The sequence below is a fragment of the Pleurodeles waltl genome, chromosome 5 (genome assembly GCF_031143425.1).
Source record: "Pleurodeles waltl isolate 20211129_DDA chromosome 5, aPleWal1.hap1.20221129, whole genome shotgun sequence".
Lineage (NCBI taxonomy): Eukaryota > Metazoa > Chordata > Amphibia > Caudata > Salamandridae > Pleurodeles > Pleurodeles waltl.
In genome coordinates this window covers 954026427-954046435 of record NC_090444.1, presented here as the reverse complement: position 1 = coordinate 954046435, position 20009 = coordinate 954026427, and positions in this window count along the sequence as shown.

Sequence of the window (20009 nt, the reverse complement as noted above, 5' to 3'; positions counted from 1 at the left end):
TGAATGGACCATGTGTCCATTTTAATGTGTGTACCTTACACCTACTTTATCTAAATGTGTGACTCGTGCTGTTACTGCTGTATTTGCCTTCTAGACTTGTATTTACACATTTGCCACATAGGAAACTTGTTTATACAATTGGTTGTCCTTGATAGTCATCAAGTCCCAGCTCCTGTGCAAATGGTGGTTTTGAGGCCTGTGCTAAGTAAAATGTGCCCGAGGGCATCAACTTTCCTGGGGTCCCCCTAATGCTGCCATACTTATTCTGCAGGGATTGTTTCAGTTGTAAGCTTTGGATTTTTTTCACACAAATTATTCTGCATCCGATTCACCTTACATTCTCTTGCAATGTGGATGATACGTGTGAGTCCATGACAAGGATTTTGCAGGGAAGGTGTGTTTGGGTTCAATGACACATCCATACAGATGTATATGTTATGTTACGACAGATCATGGCATGTAAACAATGTGAGGGTGTCACTTCAATTTGTAGTTGTGAAATTGATGAGGATTTGCTGTTGTGTGACACAATGTTATGAACAGATCGCTATCCCTGAGACCGGGATGTGCACACATTCTAAGTTTTGTAGAGTGTGGCAGTGCAGTGTCAGTGACCTGGCCATAGTAGGCGTCAAGGGGCTGTGATTGAATCATACACTGTGGTCAACTCTGAACCAGGCCAAAAATATATTTGGGCCACGGAGCACAGCCCACATACGAGGTCAATGATGGCCCGTCCATTTGCTGTGGAGTTGGAGGAAACAGGTGTTTGGCTTACTGTCCGTTGCGTCCATGACGACTTTGATTTTGTGTGCTACAGAGCAGCTCAAGCAGCGGCAGGACATGAAAGATCGACTCCAAGGCAAGATGTGTGACGTTGCCTGCATGTCAGTTTCTGCCTTATATACCTCTCTTTCTGCCAGCTCAGATGTGGGGGTTGGACCCATAGTCACATCAGCGGAAAGCAACATCATAATTGGGCCGCTGTAACGTTGACGGTCTGCCCTCCGATAGGCATATTGGCCTATTTTGCTGTCGCCGTGATCTAGTGTTGCAGGCGGTGTTGGTGTGACTGCAGAGGTCTTTTGTATATGGAACCACATGTATGTTAACACGGTGGTCGGCCCACCAACACAGTGGTGTGGCAGTCTCTGGACCACCAAACTGGTAACCAGGCCCTTAGTGTAGATCGTTGGAGGTGTTTCCATATACTTTTATTAAAGTGACAGTACCAGCCTTTTATAGCCCTGTGCGGTATATTTTTTTAGAAATGTTTGAATAATGGCTTGCTCAAATCTATGATTATTTTGCGGGAGTAGTAGTTATTTGTTTGATGTTTTACATAGTTTAAGAGTTTGTAGTAGGTGCTGCTTTGTTTGTTTGGTAGTAAAGCATATATGAAGGGGATATTGGTGTGTTAATATTCACCATGTACGGTGTATATCTGAGTTAATGGTTTGGGACACATTTTGAAGGTCCCATCCATCTTCCAGATTTGACATTGGCTAAGTTTCATTAAGTTGTTTGCTGTAGAGAATATTAGGATTTGTTTTTCATTATTTAGATTGGCATGTAAAAGGAAATGTTCCTCATTATGTGTAATTGTTAAATGGTCAGATATATGTAAGTCTTGGTATCTTCTAGGGGCAGATGGTGTATCACTGATGTTTTTTTTAGTGCATGCAATTTAACGTTTTAAAGTGGTGACAGGTGGTAGTTGCCCTGTTATGTGTTCATGGACTCAATGTAGTATATCTTGAGGATTTTGCTTGTGGGTTCGGGGAACTAGTGCTTACCTCTCTTATATTTTGTAAGATTTCTCTAACTTTTAGTTCTGTGATGTTTGGGGGTTGGTTGCACTCTTTTACATTAACTGCAGCATTATATTTTGTAGTTGCCTTTCAATGCCATGTATTAGAATAATATTTAGTACATTTTCAGTTTATAGTTTCTGTTAAGACACTTTCTTGACTGTAGTTATAACCCATGTGATTTAGGGCCCGATTACGAGTCTGGCTGTCCGAAGACTGCTAGACTTCAGTGGAGGTCAGGCTTCCATGGCGATCCGACCACCATATTACAAGATTGGCGGTCAGTGCCACCAAAAGATGGCCCTCTCAACCAGGATCCATGATCCCGATTGGGTGATGGCGGTCGTAGTTGTAATATGCCACGGAGGTGCTGAAGTGAGGTTGCTGTTTGGGTTATTTTATAATTTATAATTTTTTATGTATGCATATTTATTTTATTATGTGTTCTTGCCGCTTTGTTATAGTTAATATTTTTTGGCAGTTTGTTGGTTTGTTTTCCTGGTATGTAGTCTATGTGAAAAGATAAAAGTTTTATATAAAAGTTACAGAGGGTGTTAATATTTATTTGTTAATTTATATTTTTAGGTTTAATAACAGGTATTTTTTTTAATTTGAATATAAGTATTACTTACTTGATTATTTAGTTGTTGAAATGCATTAATTTCTTTTTTTTAATCGTGTTTTCTGAGAATCCGGCAGAGCCGTTTATATTCTTTGTTTAATTGTTTGTTTGCTTTTATTGGTTAAAGTTGTTTATAGTGTTATTTTATTGGTTGGTTTAGTATAGTTTGAATTTTTTTATCAACTGATTCCTTGTTTAACATATGCTTTATTTTTGAAGTATGGTATAAAGTTTGTTTTATTTTCATATGTCTTTATTTGTTCATATATATTAAGTATTGTAATCGGGAGTTCATCCACTTCAAATTTCCAGTCGAATTTATCACTAGAGGAGATAGACAAATCAGGCAGCACCTGCAAACATTTGAATGCAACAAACTTTTACTCAAAGTATTCAACGATAAAGTGCAGGGTGCGGAAAAAACAGTGTTTAAGTTTGTGTTTAAATGTTTATAGTTATATAAATGCTTTTGCTATTTTTATTGTATGAATTTTCAGTGTACACTTTCTTGGGCGAATGTGTAATTTTTGCTTCATGTAATATATTTTTATTTAATTTTTGATGTTTATTACAAGTTGTGGGTTTACTTAAGTAACTCTGTTATGTTAAAAGTTTTTAAATTATTTTTTTAAGGATTTATTATTATGTTGGCGATAATATATATATATATTTTTTTTGAGTCCTCATATATAGCCAAATACAGACAAGAGAAGCCACATCACGTTCCGCCCCTGGTCCTCGGCCTGGTGGTCCACCAGAGCTCAGGTAGCGAGCGGCCCCCATCAGCCTTAGGGGGAGGGCAGAACCAGTTCGCCCCCATCCTCCTAGTTGTTAGATCTTAAAAACGTAATCATTGGACTCTTATCGAAACCAAGACTCAAGTGTCAAATCAAGTTGTATCTAATTAGTTCACACTGGCCTAATGCCTGCAGAGATGGTTCTATAAAAAACAAAAAAGGGTTCCCACATTCTAAGGGACCTATCCGAGCCATTACTACAGTCTAAATCGGAAATTCTCTTAACTGACAACAACCAATCCCTATGGGTGGGGGGGAGACTAGAGATCCACTTAATATATATTTCCCGCCGGGCTATCAGAACCAAATAGCAAAAGAGATGCATCAGAGGTCTCTCCAATCTATCACACAAACTCCTCTCGGCAGTCTCATATAACCCAAATATAACCATTGGAAGAGTTATATCATTACGCCTATTTATAATAGACAAGATCGACTTACCCACTTGTTCCCAAAAAGCATGAATTCCCGGGCACTGCCACCAAAGATGAATATCATCTGCCCCCTCTAGGTCACACTCCGGGCAACCACTCTTGCCTTGAAGAGCTATTCTACCAAGCCTTTTAGGGGTCCAGTAAGCCCAATATATGGTGAACCAGTGGTTCCGCCGCAAGAGGGCAGATTTAACAACAGACCAAAGAATCTTCATGGAGGCCCGCCAAAAATAAGAAAGATCTAGTGCAGGAAACACCAGGTCCCATCCCTCTGTAGCGGGTGGGCAAGATGCATCTTCAGCTTGTATAAATGCCCAGTACCACTTTGAAACCTCTCTTTTGGCTCTGTAGACTGGTAATTTCCTTCTCCCATCCTGTAGTACACCCAGCCCCAGGTTCTCCTTGCAGCCAACCTTTAATTTGCACGTATTTGAACCTAGATAATTTAGCATTAGTTGCTTCGGATAGGGATTCCCAAGAGCTAACAGATCCCCCACTGACTAGTTGTCCCCACTGCACAATTCCTCCCTTTATCAATGGCTTAGCAAGTACATCCTGGAGACATATCGGAGTACCAGGAGAATTCCAGATTGGGGCCAACTCACTGTAATATGGGATACCCAGTCTTCTTCTTATTGCATACCAGATGCTGCAGGCATTAAAAAGAGGTTTTAGTCTAACTTTTTTGTAATACCTGGGGTGGCCAAATTTATAAAGAAACTGTGTACCCTGGTCCCGGAAACACCCTATCAGAGCCTGAAGTCAAGGGGACAGATACTCCTTATAAAGAAGTGATCTAACATTTTTCAGCTGGAATGCCCAGTAGTAAAGCTGAATGTCCGGGAGTGCAATTCCCCCATCTAGCTTTTTCTTTCTCAATTTTTTCCATGCTATTCTGGGTTTTTTATAGGACCAAATGAAGCTGACTAATACCCCCTGCAATCGCCTTAGCCATTCATTTTTAAAAGATAAAGGGATGGCATTAAAGATAAAGGTGGAATTTTGGTAGTACCACCATCTTTATTAAGTTAGTTCTGCCTAAAATAGAGAGACGTTGGTGTGACCATTCGAAGGAGTAACTTCTTTGTTTCCCTTAGATGATGCTCGAAGTTAACTTGGGCCATCTCTGCCAGGTTCTTGACCACTTTGACCCCTAAATATTGGATTTCGTCTTTCTCCAATGGGTTATCCAAAGGGCCATTCCAAGTCATTACTTCAGATTTATCTGTGTTAATTAAATAACCTGAAATTTCTCCAAAACTAACAATAATTGCCAAAAGTGCTGGAAGAGCACATTGTGGGTTCTGTGTGCATATCAAAAGATCGTCCGCATATAGGGCTTCCTTCAGGACCCAGCCGTGGTGCTGAAAAGGTGTAATTCTCTGATCTGCCCTGATTCTCCCAGCCAATGGTTCAATATAAAGATTAAAGAGAAGAGTGGAGAGAGGGCAACCCTGTCGTGCCCCCCATTCGATCTTAAAATGCGGGAATAGAATGCCATTAACCAGAACCTGAGCTGATGGAGCCCTGTAAATAGTTTTAATTGCATTAATAACATTTTCACCCAAGTTATTGTGGTCCATTACCGCCTGCAGGAAGAGACAGCTCACTCTGTCAAAAGCCTTGGCAGCATCAATTGTGGATATAGTTAGAGACATGTTAAAAGTGGATGCAATATCATTGCAGCAACTAGATCGTGAGTCAGGTCCCCTAAATGTCGATTTCTTATGAAGCCTTTCTGGTTAATGTGCACTAAATCACTGATCACGTTATCCAACCTCCTTGCAAGCAATTGCGCAAAATTTGTACAATCATTACTGAGCAGTGAAATAGGTCTGTAGGACTCACATTTTCTAGCATCTTTCTGAGGCTTTAGTATTAAGGTTATAATAGCTTCATTCTAGGCGGACGGGACCGGAGAGGAATCTATGAGAATCAAATTCATTAACTGGATCAAGACTGGCGCAAGCTTGTCTCTCAGAAGTTTATATACTTCGGCAGGTAATCCATCTGGACCAGGAGCCTTCCCATTTTTCAAGCCAGCAATAACACTGTCTATCTCGCTAGGGAGAAAGCATTAATTGAGGCTCAAATTCTTAACTGCATCTAACCTGGGGAGTGTGTCTCCCTTCAACCATTCTTCAATCGCCTCTGCTGAAATCACTGAGTCGTCTCTATATAGTTCGAAAAAGAATTTGACAAATTCTACTATAATGTCTTGGTCTTCTGCGGAGGTTCTGCCAGTTTCACCTAGTATTACTCCTTTAATCCTAATTCTAATGTTATCAAACCTAGTCTTCCAAGCTAATAACTTGCCACAGCCTTCACCATACTCAAAATGCGCCAGTTTACTAGCTTCCCATCTACTCTTCACAATTGATTTTAACAAGACCTCGAGTGAATTTGGGGCCTCCTGGATTTGATACTGTAGGTCTGCCTGCGTTGTTGCATCCTGGGAGGACAGTCTTTGGGCTTGCAGGGTATGAAGTTTACCCTCAAGAGTCTCTATTGTTGTTCTGGTTCTCTTGGCTCTAAAAGCAGCATAGCAAATCAGTTTTCCATGGATAAAGGCCTTATATGCTTCCCATACCATGGCTATTGGAGCGGAACCCAAGTTGATCTCAAAAAATTAATTGGAGTCCCTTTTCAACTTTAAGACAATCTCTTCTTCCCTCAGGAGAGAACGATCCAGTGTCCATCTTGTGCAGGTAAGAGAGTCAGAAAAACTTATAGTCAGCTGCACGGCTGAGTTGTCCGAGAGATGGCTTGGCTGGTGGGAGTTTGCCATTAGGTTATTTCGAAGTTTAATGTCTATCAGAAAGAAGTCAATTCTGGAAGCATGCCAGAGTTTGTTATTCCCGAAAGTGAACTCCTTGGTCTGTCCCATTCTGTTTTGCCAAGGATCAATCAGGCCAAAATTTTCCATTATATTGTGTAAACAAGCTCTCATATTAGGTGTTCTAAAAGCCGGTCTGGGGGTAGACCTATCTAGTGAAAGATTAAGCAAAACATTAAAGTCCACGCCAGCTATTATCAAATTCTGAGCTCTTCCGATCAGTTGCTCGTAGAGATCCCTAAGTGGGCCCGGGTCATCCACATTAGGACCATGATAGGATACTAAAGTGTGTTGGAGCCCTGCTAACTTGATATTTGCCACAACCCATCTCCCCCTAGGATCAGCACTGACGTCTGTCAGCTGATTTTGAATGTTATTCTTTACTATAATCGCAACCCCTTTCACATTGCAAGATTGGTTAGTACAAGCAAAGTGGGTGATCCATCTTTGAGACTTAAGAATACTCATCCACTCCTAATATCTTAAATGGGTCTCCTGCAGGAGAATGATCTGGCTATCAGACAGTCTTAGGAACTCCAGGATTCTCCTTCTTCTGCTGCTCACTCTAAGGCCATTTACATTCCAGGTCAAAATTTTAAGTTTAGATATATCGCCAGAGTGCATCATCATGTCCTTATCCAAATAAGAAACTCTTGTCTGACCTCAACAGTTATACAATTGTGTAAGGACTAATTTTTTTAATTCATTTTCCCCCACCTGCTCCCCACCCATTGAGACCTTAATCGTATAGTTAAAAAATATAACACATTGCCCTACCCCAAACCCTCCCTGGGGAACCCTCCTTGAAACCTTATTGGGTGGCTCATACTACTCTTAGGCCCCAGCCCTCCGCAACCCGCTAGCTCTCCCATTTTATCTGATCAATCAAAACCTTAGCTTCTTGGGGATCACAAAAATTATACATTTTGTTTTTCCACATTACCCTCAGAGTGGCGGGGAACCTCAATTGTGGAGTGGCACCCAAAGACTTAAACTCCTGCAAAGCCTTCCCCAGCTCCCAACGCCGATCTAGCGTTGCCCTAGACATATCAGATATTATTAGGAATGACCAACCCTCATGCTGAATACCCTTGACTTTGAGAGCTTCTGCAAGAATCAGTTCCTTTACTCGATATAAGGCAAAATGAACCCACACCTTTCTAGGTTTCTCCTTGTTAGGATTTCTCTTGAAAGGGTCCCGATGGACTCTTTGAATTTATGAGGCCAGATCATGGGAGGTCACCATCAGGATATGGTCTTTGATCAAGGCTATTATGAAGTCTTTAATTTTGTCCCCTTCCACACCTTCTGGAATATTCAAAAATCTGAGGTTATTCCTCCTATAGTTATTTTCCAGGAACTCCAGTTTCTCTCTCAGGTCCTTCTCGCTTCTTTTCAGTATTTGAACCTCATGGGAATCAAGCTCCATTTCTGCCTGTAATGCCCCTATAGAGGATTCCATAGTCCCTAGTCTCTCCGTAAGATTAGTGATTTTGGCATCCAGACCATCACAGAGCCCCTTGATTTTAGCTTGGTTGGATTCCGAAACGGCTAATTTGTCTCTCATCTCATGCAGTAAAGACTGGAGGAGGGTATCCGTATGGGCTATATTAGTTCTATCGGACTCTGCCTCGCATGGAAGCACAGAAGCTCCCCCAGCGGTATCCTGATCTATCTCCTGCATAACCAGGCTGTGCTGCGAAACCAGCGGGGGTAGAGCTTCTGCCATATTAGACAAATTCGCAGCCTTGTTTACTGGGGAAGTGGGTGCTGTCTGTGAGGCACTGGACTGGCCCAGTATTTGAAAGAAAGACCTAAGGGAGGGGGTAACTTTTTGCCACCCAGTAGTTAAACTTGCAATGATTTTTGAGCCGATGGGGTTTGAAAGAGAAACCCCTCCCTCACTTCGCAAACATGGAGGTATAGAAAGCTTAGGGGCATTACCTTTTGCCGCATGCTTACTTCTTGCCCCAGCACCCAGAGGAGGTAGGACTGATGGAGGTGCAAAAGAAGATGGAGAGTCTCTGCCGGCCTTCGAGGCCTTCAACTTCTTCCCTCGTAGCTGTGTTCTGGTCCCCGGCCCAGATGGGCGCCTGGGGGTCATACAGGAGTGCCAGTGAAGAGGGGCCTGAGGTGTAGAAAGTTTCTCCACAACATCGAAATCACCCAAATATAGCTGCTCCGAGGCCAGCTCACCTCGTGGATCCTGGTGCAGGCAGGGCAGAGCCAGAAACAAGCCTGTGGTGGCTCTGCCTCTGCTACCCTGGAAGTGCAGCCTGGCCGCCGCCCCTCTGTACTTGTGGAGCGACCAGGCAGCTCGAATCCAGCGTGGCAGCAGCAGCGGACCCGCCCCGGTCAAAGGGAATCCCAGCGTGTGGAGCACCCATCCACTGCGAATCGATATTTGATAGATCAATATTATATCAGTGATCCAGAATAATAAGTGAAGGAAAATTAATTGATTGAATATGATGTTACAGAATTAATCCCAGATTAAGGAGAAATATTCCTGCATGCGATGCTGAGGACAAGCCAGCACAGAAAAAACTTGCCCATAATCAATAATGCTGTTTTAACTGAGCCATGATTTGCGGTGAACGAGAAAATAGCACCTGAGAATGCTTTTATGTCCTGGACATAAAATAGCCCCAAGGAGCACCATCCACAAACAGAACCTTGCGGGAAACTGAGAGCTCCGCTGGGGCCTGGCTCATGGTATGTGGCAGAGGTTAGAATAATTTGTTAAAAAAACAATTGGCCTAGCAGTACTTGGCAATTGGGCCATTTGCTCCATCCATGTGGGACATGAATAATTCTGAGCCTAGCTCATAAGGCATGGTAAATTGTGCGTTGTGTGTCATTTACATATTGCCCTGGTTACCCAGGAATCCATTTTGATTTCCTGCACTAAAGAGGTACATAAGATGGAGGTTGGAGAGAGCTAAGAGAGCAATGTGAATTGTTATGCTTCTTCAGAGCATTCCTGAGATCCTTTATGTAGTCCAAAATCTAGGATGTGGAGAGTAGAAGTCAGATGGTCCCTTTTTAATGTAGGAAAAATCTTGTAGTATAGGGGAATCCCTCACCATGTGTTCCTCCAGCCTTTCCCTGGCAGTTTCCCCCGCTAGGGAAAGGCTGGCAGAAGGGGTCCTGGGGGTACCCGCACTGCTCATGCACTTGGCATGGGCAGTGCAGGGGCCCCCGTGCACAGCCCCATCACGCAGGTCACTGCCTGATTTACAGGCAGTGATATGCGCGACAGGTGCTACTGCACCCGCCGCACTGCGGCATTGACCATGGAGCCGTCTGCAATGTCCTGGCCGAGCATTCCGCTGGGCCGGCTGGCGGAAACACTGTTTCCGCCCACCAGCCCAGTGAAATGTGTATTATAGGGCCGGCGGGGTCTTCTAGGGGCTGGTGGTCTATGTTTAGACCGCCAGCATGAACACGGCAGGGAATCCCACCGTGTTCATAATGAGCCCCTATATTGTATTTTAAATATTGTTCACAAAAATATTGTCCCATTAGCTGCATGTTTTCTCTTATTAGCTCCAATGGTATAATATTTCGTAGAAGATATTTAGGACACAATATGTATTTCGGCCAGTATTCTTACAATGATATTCTGGTACCACATCAGTGGAATGTTATCACAACAGGTTGAGAGATTGTTGCGTCGGGGAGTCCTTCCTTTTTTGTGTCTTTACTTTGTCCCTTACCTGACAGGAGACTCCAAACTCCGACTCACCTTCCTGCGGACACTGTGAGAAAAGGTTTGTGGCTGGGCTAGACTGAGAGAAATGCGCAAAAGGGAAGACTTGCCTGAAATCGGGCCCAGAGTTGATCTTGTGAAATAAACAAACTCTGTCTACTAACTTGGTAAATGAATGGAGCAAAAACCATAAGACACAGTGCTAATATTTCTCTACAACCAGAAGCTGGGGTGCCACAGCAGATAAGACCAAGGTACTTTTCTCTGCTCCATGATCTGAGTCACTGATTCCAGCTCCTCTTTGCCAGCTTTGGTTACAGAAACCTGAAAGGTATGTAGCCTGCCAGGAGAAGAGTTACCATGAGGTCGCTTTAAGGGAAGGAGCAGATTGACTGATCAAGAAGGTTCCTGATTGTATGTTTGCACTAGTAAGCCACTTCAGGGGAAAAGGATGACTTTGAGGAGCTGAGGCATTAGGAATTAGAAGCTGCCTGGTACAGCCAAGGAAGTATCTGCACTGCTAGGTCTTATGGTGCGGCCTTATGTTTCTGATGGCCATGCGGTGTGTCCAAAAACAAGAAACATGTGTGGTATTAAGAATGAAGACTGCAGACATCCTGCAGTTCTCCCTCAAGAAAGACATGCTGGCTTGGTGTTCAAAATTCAGAACCACAGCCACCATTCACACCTGATGTAACCAAAGCACGTTGAGTGGTTTGGTGCGACACACAGATTGCTCTCTGCAATCAGCAATGACCTTGGCCTTCGTTTGTTAAACTATTGTGATCGAAGGTGGTCTCTTCACTTTCTTTTACTAGTGGGGTTTTGTTTTGGCACAAGTAAAATTACACAGTGAGGATTAATTTGATTGTGAACAAATCCAACAGAACATGGTTGCCTTCTTCCCCTCCACCTGCCATGCCTCTATGCTTCATTTCATCATAGGTTTGCGTGTGCACAACAGAGTTCGCGGAAATGTTGGCTAGGTTGGGGAAAAATCAGTTTGGTGACACTTGGTAGGCCATGTGAATGACACATCATATGGAGCAGGAGTGACCCCCTCTTCCCCATCAAGTCAGCAGCAGCAGACTTAGCCTACAGAGATAGGACACTAGACAAGATAAGATGGGATAGTGTTGGGAGAAGTGTTTTCATGCAATCCACTTCAATTAATCACTGTCCTTTAAGAGAGGCATGTGGGAAACTAGAAGCCACCATTTTTTCCCTGTAAGGGAAACGCGTTTGGACTTGTCCTGAATGTAGTGGCACATGAGCTTGTGTAAAGAATATCTCTACTCACATAGTTGTGAAAGCAGCCTGGTAACCCCCAGCCTACCATGGACTGTATATACTGATGCATCCCTCCTTGAAACCCAGATTCTTCATCACAGCCAATGTCCTCGCTTCTATCATCTAATGATTCTATTCGTCACTTGAAAATATACCGTCTCCCTCATGGCTACGTTCATTTATGTTGCATGATTTCAAAGTGCACTTTTGTGGTTTTATTAGTAACTCTGCCTTTCAGGCTTTTCCATTCATGAAAACAACAGGCATTGGCAAAGCCAATAGGTCTCGCCTTTTGTAGGGGTATGCACCCCGCATAAACGTACCTGACAAATGCTGAGCTGCTTCTTTTAATTTTATTTACTGGTTCAAGTTGGAATGGTAAATTAAAAAAAGTATTGCCAATGTGTATTTTTTTTAAAGTGTGTTGGAGATCTGGAGTGAAAGCAATGTGGAGGGCACAGTTGAGGGAAGTATCCCAGAAGGTGAGTTCAAAAGCAACACAGAGAGTGGGGGAGAAGTACACAACAAGAATGAGAGAGAGGAGTGTGGAGCATGGAGGAAAGATGCCAACGGGCATGAAAGACAGCAACATACAACAAGGAGAAGCAAAAACGCAAAAAATCAATGCAAGGGGAGAGGTACACAAGGGCAAGCACAACGTTGAAGAGTGTGGTGGAGGAGCACATACCGAGAGCAACATGAAGCTCAGTGGAGGGGCAAGGAGATGTACACCAGGGAGAGAATTCTCATGGAGTGCTTCATCAAAAAGGAGTGTCTGAAAAGTAAGCAGTTGAAGGACACATGTAATGAGGCCAATATACATGGAGGAGACAAACACAAGAAGAGAAAGGGAGGCCCAGACAACCAGTCTTCAAAACAGGATTGATTGCAACCATAGGGTGCTTTATTAAAAGCATGCCATTTAATGTGATGCACAGTACGTTCTCTTATTCCTACAGCACAACAATTAAAATGCTCAAGACAATCTAAAATGAGGGTTATGCAAATGTGAATCTCTCCAGCCAGCCTTTGCCCTAGGGTTGACAGCAACATCCTACCATAGTTTTTTTTCTCACTAGTCCCACATTGATTTCCATAGAATAAGTCGACAGGGCAATAGATAATTATACATGACAGGTAAATGTTTCTTAATCTTTGACATGACTCAGCTGTAGTAGATACCTAGATGCATAGTTTCAGGCAAGAACAAGTTGCTCAAGTGTAAACAAACACAAATGAAGGTCATACCTTTCCATGAAAACAACAAGTAATGAGTTGCAATGGTTGTTAAACAATGAAGAGCTTCTGCAGAAACTGAGAGCCATGTAGAATGAAAGGGTGGTGGTATAGTGGAGGTAAGGGTTAATGTGGTCAGGTTGGTGGTGGACGTGATGCTGAGGGAGGTGATTTGATGAGAATGGTGGTGGTTAAGGAGGTAGAGTGGTGGTAGAATGGTGAGGGTGGAAGTGGTTAGGGTCATTGTGGTTAGGCTAAGGTGGTAGTGGTTAAGGCAGGGTTGTTAGGGTATGGTGGTGGTTAGGGTAGGATGGTAGTGGTTGTTAGGGTAATGTGGAGATTATGGTTTATGAGTAGGGTAGTGGTGGTTAAAGTGGTGTAGTTTATAGTGGTGGTTAGGTACAAGGTGGTGGTGAGGGTTGTAAGGGCGGTGGTGATAGGGGTGGTGGTGGTGAGGTTGGTGATGGTAGTTTGGTGGTAGGCTGGTTAGGGTGGTTTTTGATTAGGGTGTTGTGGTTAACGTGGTGGTGAGAGTGGTGGTAGTTATTGTGGTGGTGGTAGGTAGGGTGATGGTGGTGGGTTGATGGTGTAGTAGTACACTGGTGGTGAGGGTGATGGTTAGGGTGGTGGTTACAGTTTTGGTGGTTAGAGTGGTGGTGGTGATGAGTAGTTTGGTGGTGGTGATTAGCGTTGTGTGGTGGGTAGGACAGTGTGGTGATTAGGGTGATGGTGATGGTGGCAGGGTGTTGGTGGCAGAAGGATGGTAGTGATGTGGGTGGTTATGATGGTGACTAGGATGTACTAGGATGGCGGTGGTAGAGTAGTTGTGGTGGGGTGGTGGTGGTTAGGGTTGTTGCTAGTTGATGGTAGGATGGTGGTTAGGGTGGTGGTGGATAGAGTAGTGGTGGTTAGGGTGTAGTGTTGTAGTTAGGCTGGTGGCAGTGCTTAATTTGTAAAATAATAAGTGCTGGTGCCCACAAAGCTGGTGCTATTAAATATCAGCTGAACTGAATACCAATGCTGCATACTCCCGAACCCACTGCATGACACTCCCTGTCTCTTTATTTCAGTGTTTCAGGTTTCTACTTTCTCCCTTGATGATATATTTTCTGTTTTCTCTTTCTTCTTCTTACCCCTTTGCATGCTATTCCCTCTCTTTATCTTGGGAAATGCCTGATAAGGAAAATAAGTACCATTCCCCAAAAATGAGTGCTGGTGGCAGCTACAAGCAACCACTGGCTCAAATTAAGCATTGGTTGGTGGTAGTGGTTAGGGTAGAGGTGGTTAGAGGTATGTGGTGGGGTTACGGTGTAGTGTCGTGTTTTGGGTGGTGGTGTTTAGTGCGGTGGTGATGGTTGTGATGGTAGTTAGGATGGTGATGGTGTAGTGCTAGGGTAGTGATGTTAGGGTAAAGGTTAACTTAGTAGTAGGGTGGTGGGATGGTTGGGAGGTTGGTGACAAGGTTAATAGGGAGGTGATATAGGGTGGTGGTGATAGGGTGGTGAAAGGGTGGTTATGGTGGTGGTTAAGATGGTGGTGGTGGGTAGGGTGGTGATAAGGTTGGCGGTAGTTTTTTTTGTTAGGGTTGTAGTGGTGGTGGTTAGTGTGGTGGTAGTGGTGGTGGTTGTGGTAGGCTGGTGGTGGTTAGAGTAGAGTTGTGGTGGTTATGGCAGTGGAAGTTAAGGTGGTGTTTGTGGTGGTTAGGGTGGTGGTGGTACGGTTGTGATGGTAGGCTGATAGTGGTGTTGTGGGTAATGGTTAGGGTGATTAGGTTGGAGGTGGTTATGGTCGGGTGGTGGTGGCTAGGTACGTGGTTAGGGGGGTTAGGGTGGGGGTGGTAGGCCAAACTAAACCTATTCAAATGTCTTTCAACAATGTCCAGGAGCACAACTGAGAATATTGTTGGTTGACTGTGCACAGTTTTCTCAACATGCTAGAGCTCTTTATAGCAAGAGTGCTCTGGAACAGAAAGGTGCAAGCAGACTTAAAAATTGAAAAATGGTTGAAATACTGCTGGAGTTTCTGGGAGATGAAGTTGTAATTGATGAGAGAAAATAAACATTATAATGCTAGTACTTCGATTACCTCTACAGTGCAAAACAATAATCTTCTATTGGTATGATGCAACATTTACATACTAGCAACATTTTTACACTGCTTCGGGTGTATATTATTTTCTTATCACACACTAAAGAAGGCACAGCACTGGTTCTATATGTTTGAAGCTTTTTTGTAGTTCTGGAAGCCAGTGTTTACATTTGCATGTAATCAAGATAGTACTAAACAGAGCATCATTTGAGCTTGTGGTTATTTTTGAAGACCGGCACTTATTTTTCCTGAGCAGACATTTCCAGAGAGCCAAAGAAGTAAAACACACACAAACGGGAAAGAAGATTGAAGAGAAAGATAGAAAAATGGCATGAAGGGAGAAAGCAGGGCCCTGCTGGAGAGAAAGAAAGGCGGAGGGAGTGCCTAGCAGTGGATTAAAGAGGTCTTGGGTGCTTTCAGCACTATGTAGCCATGCTATTCAGCATGCCTAACTTTCATTGCATGGTCTGTGGTCTTTTTAGTAAGGCTTCGGTGTGAAAAAGTGCCTCTTTTGACCTGAGGGCAACAGCACAGATTGTGCCACCCTCAGGGACCATGCCTGATGAGGAACAATAATTGCCAGTCCCCCAAAATGAATGCTGGTGGCCACTACTAGCAACCACTGGCTAAAATTAAGCTTTGGTTGGTGGTAGTGGTTAGGGTGGTAGTGGTTAGGGTGTGAGAAAGTGTCTCTTTTGACATGGTTAGCCCCACCACTTTTTGCCTGGTATCTGATGTGGTTCCAAAGTTGTTAGTGCCCCTGCTAACCGGGGGTTCCTGAGCCAAATCTATCTCCCAAAAATGTGTGATGCAGTGGCACAATTAAAAACACCTTTTGCTGCCACTGTAAGTCCCTAGTAAATGGTACTTAGGTACCCAGGGCATGGAGTACTAAGGGTAGACCCCTGAAGGCAGCAGCACAGATTGTGCCACCCTCGGGGACCATGCACCCAAGTGCACCCAACACTGCCATTGCAGGCTGAGTGTTCTGGTGCAACCCCAAAATGCAAAACGGACATGGCACACAGCCTGTGCGACCTGTCTACTACACACTGCATGCAATAAAGGTGAGCCACCCCTTTGGCAGGCCTTCCAGCCCTAAGGCAGGGTGCACTATTATGCATGTGTGGGCATAAATGCATGAGCCATATGCCCCTACTGGGTCCCTGCCACACCTGGGGACATAGGAGGTGAACAGAGCAGCCATTTTAAAATGCATGTGCTAGACACTGGTCAGTATGAGTTTCACAGCTACATGATGGCCACTCTGAACCCTGAGTTGTTTGGTATCAAACAACTCAGAACAATAAATCCGAACTGGTACTAGTATTGAATTGATTGCAAAATGTACCCAGGGGCCGCCTTAGAGGTCCCCTCTGCAAAGGCTAACTAACCCTGGCATGGTTGCTAGCTGGTCACAACCACCCTGCCACAACCAAACAAGATTCTGGAACCCTGGGGTGAGAGCCTGTGCTCCCTGGGTTCAGAAAACAAAGCCCTTCCTGGGCAGAGGTGTTACACTTCCTCCCCAGGAATGTGTACTGCCCTGCCAGTGAGCTTCAGAGGGCTTACCGCCTTTGCAACTTGACCCCTAGTCCTGCTGCTAGCAGCAGACAGCGGCTCCCATTGCAAACCCCCACTTTTGGTGGCAGCAATGGCGGGAAAATGCACAAAGGACAGGAGGAATTACCACCCCCACTTGTACCATCCCTAAGGTTTGCATGTGAGGTGACCTCTCCATTTCATTTTCCTTAATCTTGCATGGTAGGAAAATAGCCTATCAGGAATAGGGAAGTGGTCACATAGTCGGTGAAGCTACCCTAAGGTAGATGACCCATTGGTCACTGCTAGGGACTCTCCTAAACACCCACTAAATGCAGTATTTAGTGAGCACCCCTAGACCTGCGGATCCGATTCCAGGGACACAAAAAAGGCCTGCAACAAAGAAGACCCAAGGCTTGAGGACTGCATTTCTGCTGCACAAAGAAAAAGGCACCAAACCCTGCGTGCTGTACCCAGGACTCAACAATTGCCACTGAGGGGTCGCATGGACATCAGATGGACTCTGCAAAAACTCAGAGGACCTCCCCTTCTGAAAATTGCCAAAGAACTCCCTCCAGAATGAAAGGCACCACTCCCTGCAACAAAGAAGCAAAAGAACAGTGAAGTCTAGTTCACTGACCGGCCGCTAACAAAAGAACTGGATAAAGCAGCCAGACCAAATTCCACCTGGTGGACCCAGATGACAAATTGTACAAGTGTGCCACGTTTCGTGGCACTGTGGCCTCCAGTGGCTGAACCGTGCAATAGCCTGGGATAGTGGACACCCAACATCAGACACCAAGAAGAAAAGTCCACTCTGGACTCTGAAGGACCAGGAGTAAGCTCTGTCGAGGGACTTCAGGACACATAAGAGCCACCCCCCAGAGTCGCCCTGCTGACCTGCAAACCACCCTCAAAGTTACCTGCCTCCTGCTCCCAAGGGCACCTTTGCACACAGCTCCTGGCTCACCTATGTACTTTGCACCCGGCCTCCCTGGGTCCTGCACCAGAGAACCAGCTGTGATGCAAGGGCACTCCCACCCCTTGCACCCTCTACACTCCAAGTGGAGCCACCCGTCTCACCTTGAAGTCAGCCTGTGTATTGCTTTTCCAAGTGGTCCCCCACAGAGGTCCTGCACCAGCTCTAAGAACTTTTCTGCAGCGGCTCCCGCTGAAACCAGGAGTCACCCAAACATGCCCGGCTGGTCCACAAGACATCTTGATGACCTCACCATGTAAATGAAAGGAGACATTGGTAAACACATACCTGATTTTATATGCATTTTAAATGTTTTCCCCCGTTGATTCTTATGGCGTGTAATTACGCAAACAATACTTTTTTTTGCTAAACTTTGAAAAATTATAACTTAACAAGTACTTACCCAATTTTGATTATCTTGATCTTAAAACTGTTATAAAAATCTGAAGTATTTTTGTAAATTGGTCTCAAGTTATTCTTTTTTGTGTGTGTCCACATTTATTATTACTGTGAGTACAACAAATGCTTAGCACTTCTCCAAGATTGGCCTAACTGCTTGACCAAGCTACTATACAAATTAGAGCATTAGTTTGTCTAGTTTTTACCTCTGTAAACCAAGGTGGGTGGGGTTGATTGGGCCCTCTGCACAGTGAACATCATTTTTTCACACTATATAGGAAGCCGGCCTCCTACATTCGGCACCTGCACTCTTTCTCTTACAAATTAAGCACTGAGTATTTATGTGAAGGGAGGCGCCCACCACATTATACAGAAACAGCCTTCGAATAAGGACTGGGGCTATGACACTTGGAAGAAAATTAATTTTGCTGTGAATTAAAATGTACTTTGTTTTTAGTAGTTCCATATGTTTCTGCAAAGCTTTTCTTTCTTGTTTTTCTTGGGGCCTCTTGTTCCTTCCTAGACATCTGTAGAAAATACATCAATAGCTGTGCTCACTTTTCACAGATTGGGCAGGAGAAATGGTTCTGTTTTTCCCTCCCCCATATTAGGGTAGATGCAGAGGGTAGCCTCCCTGGTCTCCCAGAAAGACGATGATTGAGAGAAGAAGCAACAATAAAAAAAGTATAATGAATGAAAAAAAGTACCTCAATCTGAGAACAGGCAGCGGAAGAACACCAATAAAGAAATTAATCAGTACTTGGTCCAGGCTCCATAAACACAAAGAAAAGGAAGTGAAGCCTGCTCGCTGTAACCAATGAGAAGCAAGGAAATGAGAGTGACAATGAAGCCAATCAATGATGAGTAATGGGTGGACTCTAAGCCTCTTGTGTAAATACATTTCTTGCAAGTGACAGTGCATACTCAATCTCAGGTGAGACCTAAAAAGGGAACAAAGAAATGAGAAAACACATTTAAAATATACAAAAGACCTACAAGGTAACTTGGGGCCAGATGTAGGTAGCCGTTTGCATGGTGCAAACTGCGAAAATCGCAGTTTGCGCCATGCAAACAGCCTAACGCGATGCTCATTCCCAAATTGCGAGTCGGTACCGACTCGCAATTTGGGAATGCGACTCGCAAATAGGAAGGGGTGTTCCCTTCCTATTTGCGACTCGCATCGCAATTCAGAATTGCTTTGTGACCGCGAATGCGGTCGCAAAGCAACTCGCAGTTACCACCAGTGTCACACTGGTGGTAACTCATTCGCAAAAGGGAAGGGGTCCCATGGGACCCCTTCCCCTTTGTGAATGTCGACAAAAATATTTTTTCAGAGCAGGCAGTGGTCCTATGGACCACTGCCTACTCTGAAAAAAACGAAACCAAATGGTTTCGGTATTTTTTTCATTTTGCAACTCTTTTTCCTTTAAGGAAAACGGGCTGCAAAATGAAAAAAAAATTACTTTATTTAAAAAGCTGTCACAGACATGGAGGTCTGCTGACTACAGCAGGCCACCATCCCTGTGAGTGCAGGGACTCGCTATGGGGTCGCAAAATGCGACCCACCTCATGAATATTGATAAGGTGGGTCTTTGCGACCCCATAGCGAGTCGCAGACGGTGTCTTAGACACCGTTCTGCATCCGAGATTGCGACTCGGAAATTGCGAGTAGGACAGACTCGCAATTTCCGAGTCGCAATCTCGGACCTACCTACATTTGGCCCTTGGTGTTTTACTTAGGATGATGATCTAATGTTGCAATTGGACATCAACATGTAGTAAACTCCATTTTCCAAATATTATTGCCAAGATGAAGAAATGTAGCGCTTTGACCCTTGAAAGTGGAGCTGTAATGCAGGCCTCTTAAGCCACTGAGGTGCAGGGGACCACCAACCTTTAGCTCAGCTGTGGGATTTATGTAGCTGATATTCTCTCTTAAACTACAGTAGGACAATAGTAGTTGTGATAAAGTCATCATGGTCAAATTGTTTCTGCCTTAATCCCATTAAAAACTGAGATGCTACTCTTAAATGCAGTGGATGTGAAATCCTCTTTCAGTTGGCCTCTGGCGGCGCACATACAACCACCACAAGGGAACAGTACCTAATCCTAGAGTCATCTTTCATAGCCGGTTTTATTGTTTGTGCCGCCTGTCAATAGTGTAAAAAAATAAAAAAAATCTTACCTTCAAGGAAAGTCTACTAATGAACATCCTGCAGCATCTTTCCATTTGGCCCATGATGTGTTAATCGCCCCCTTGAGT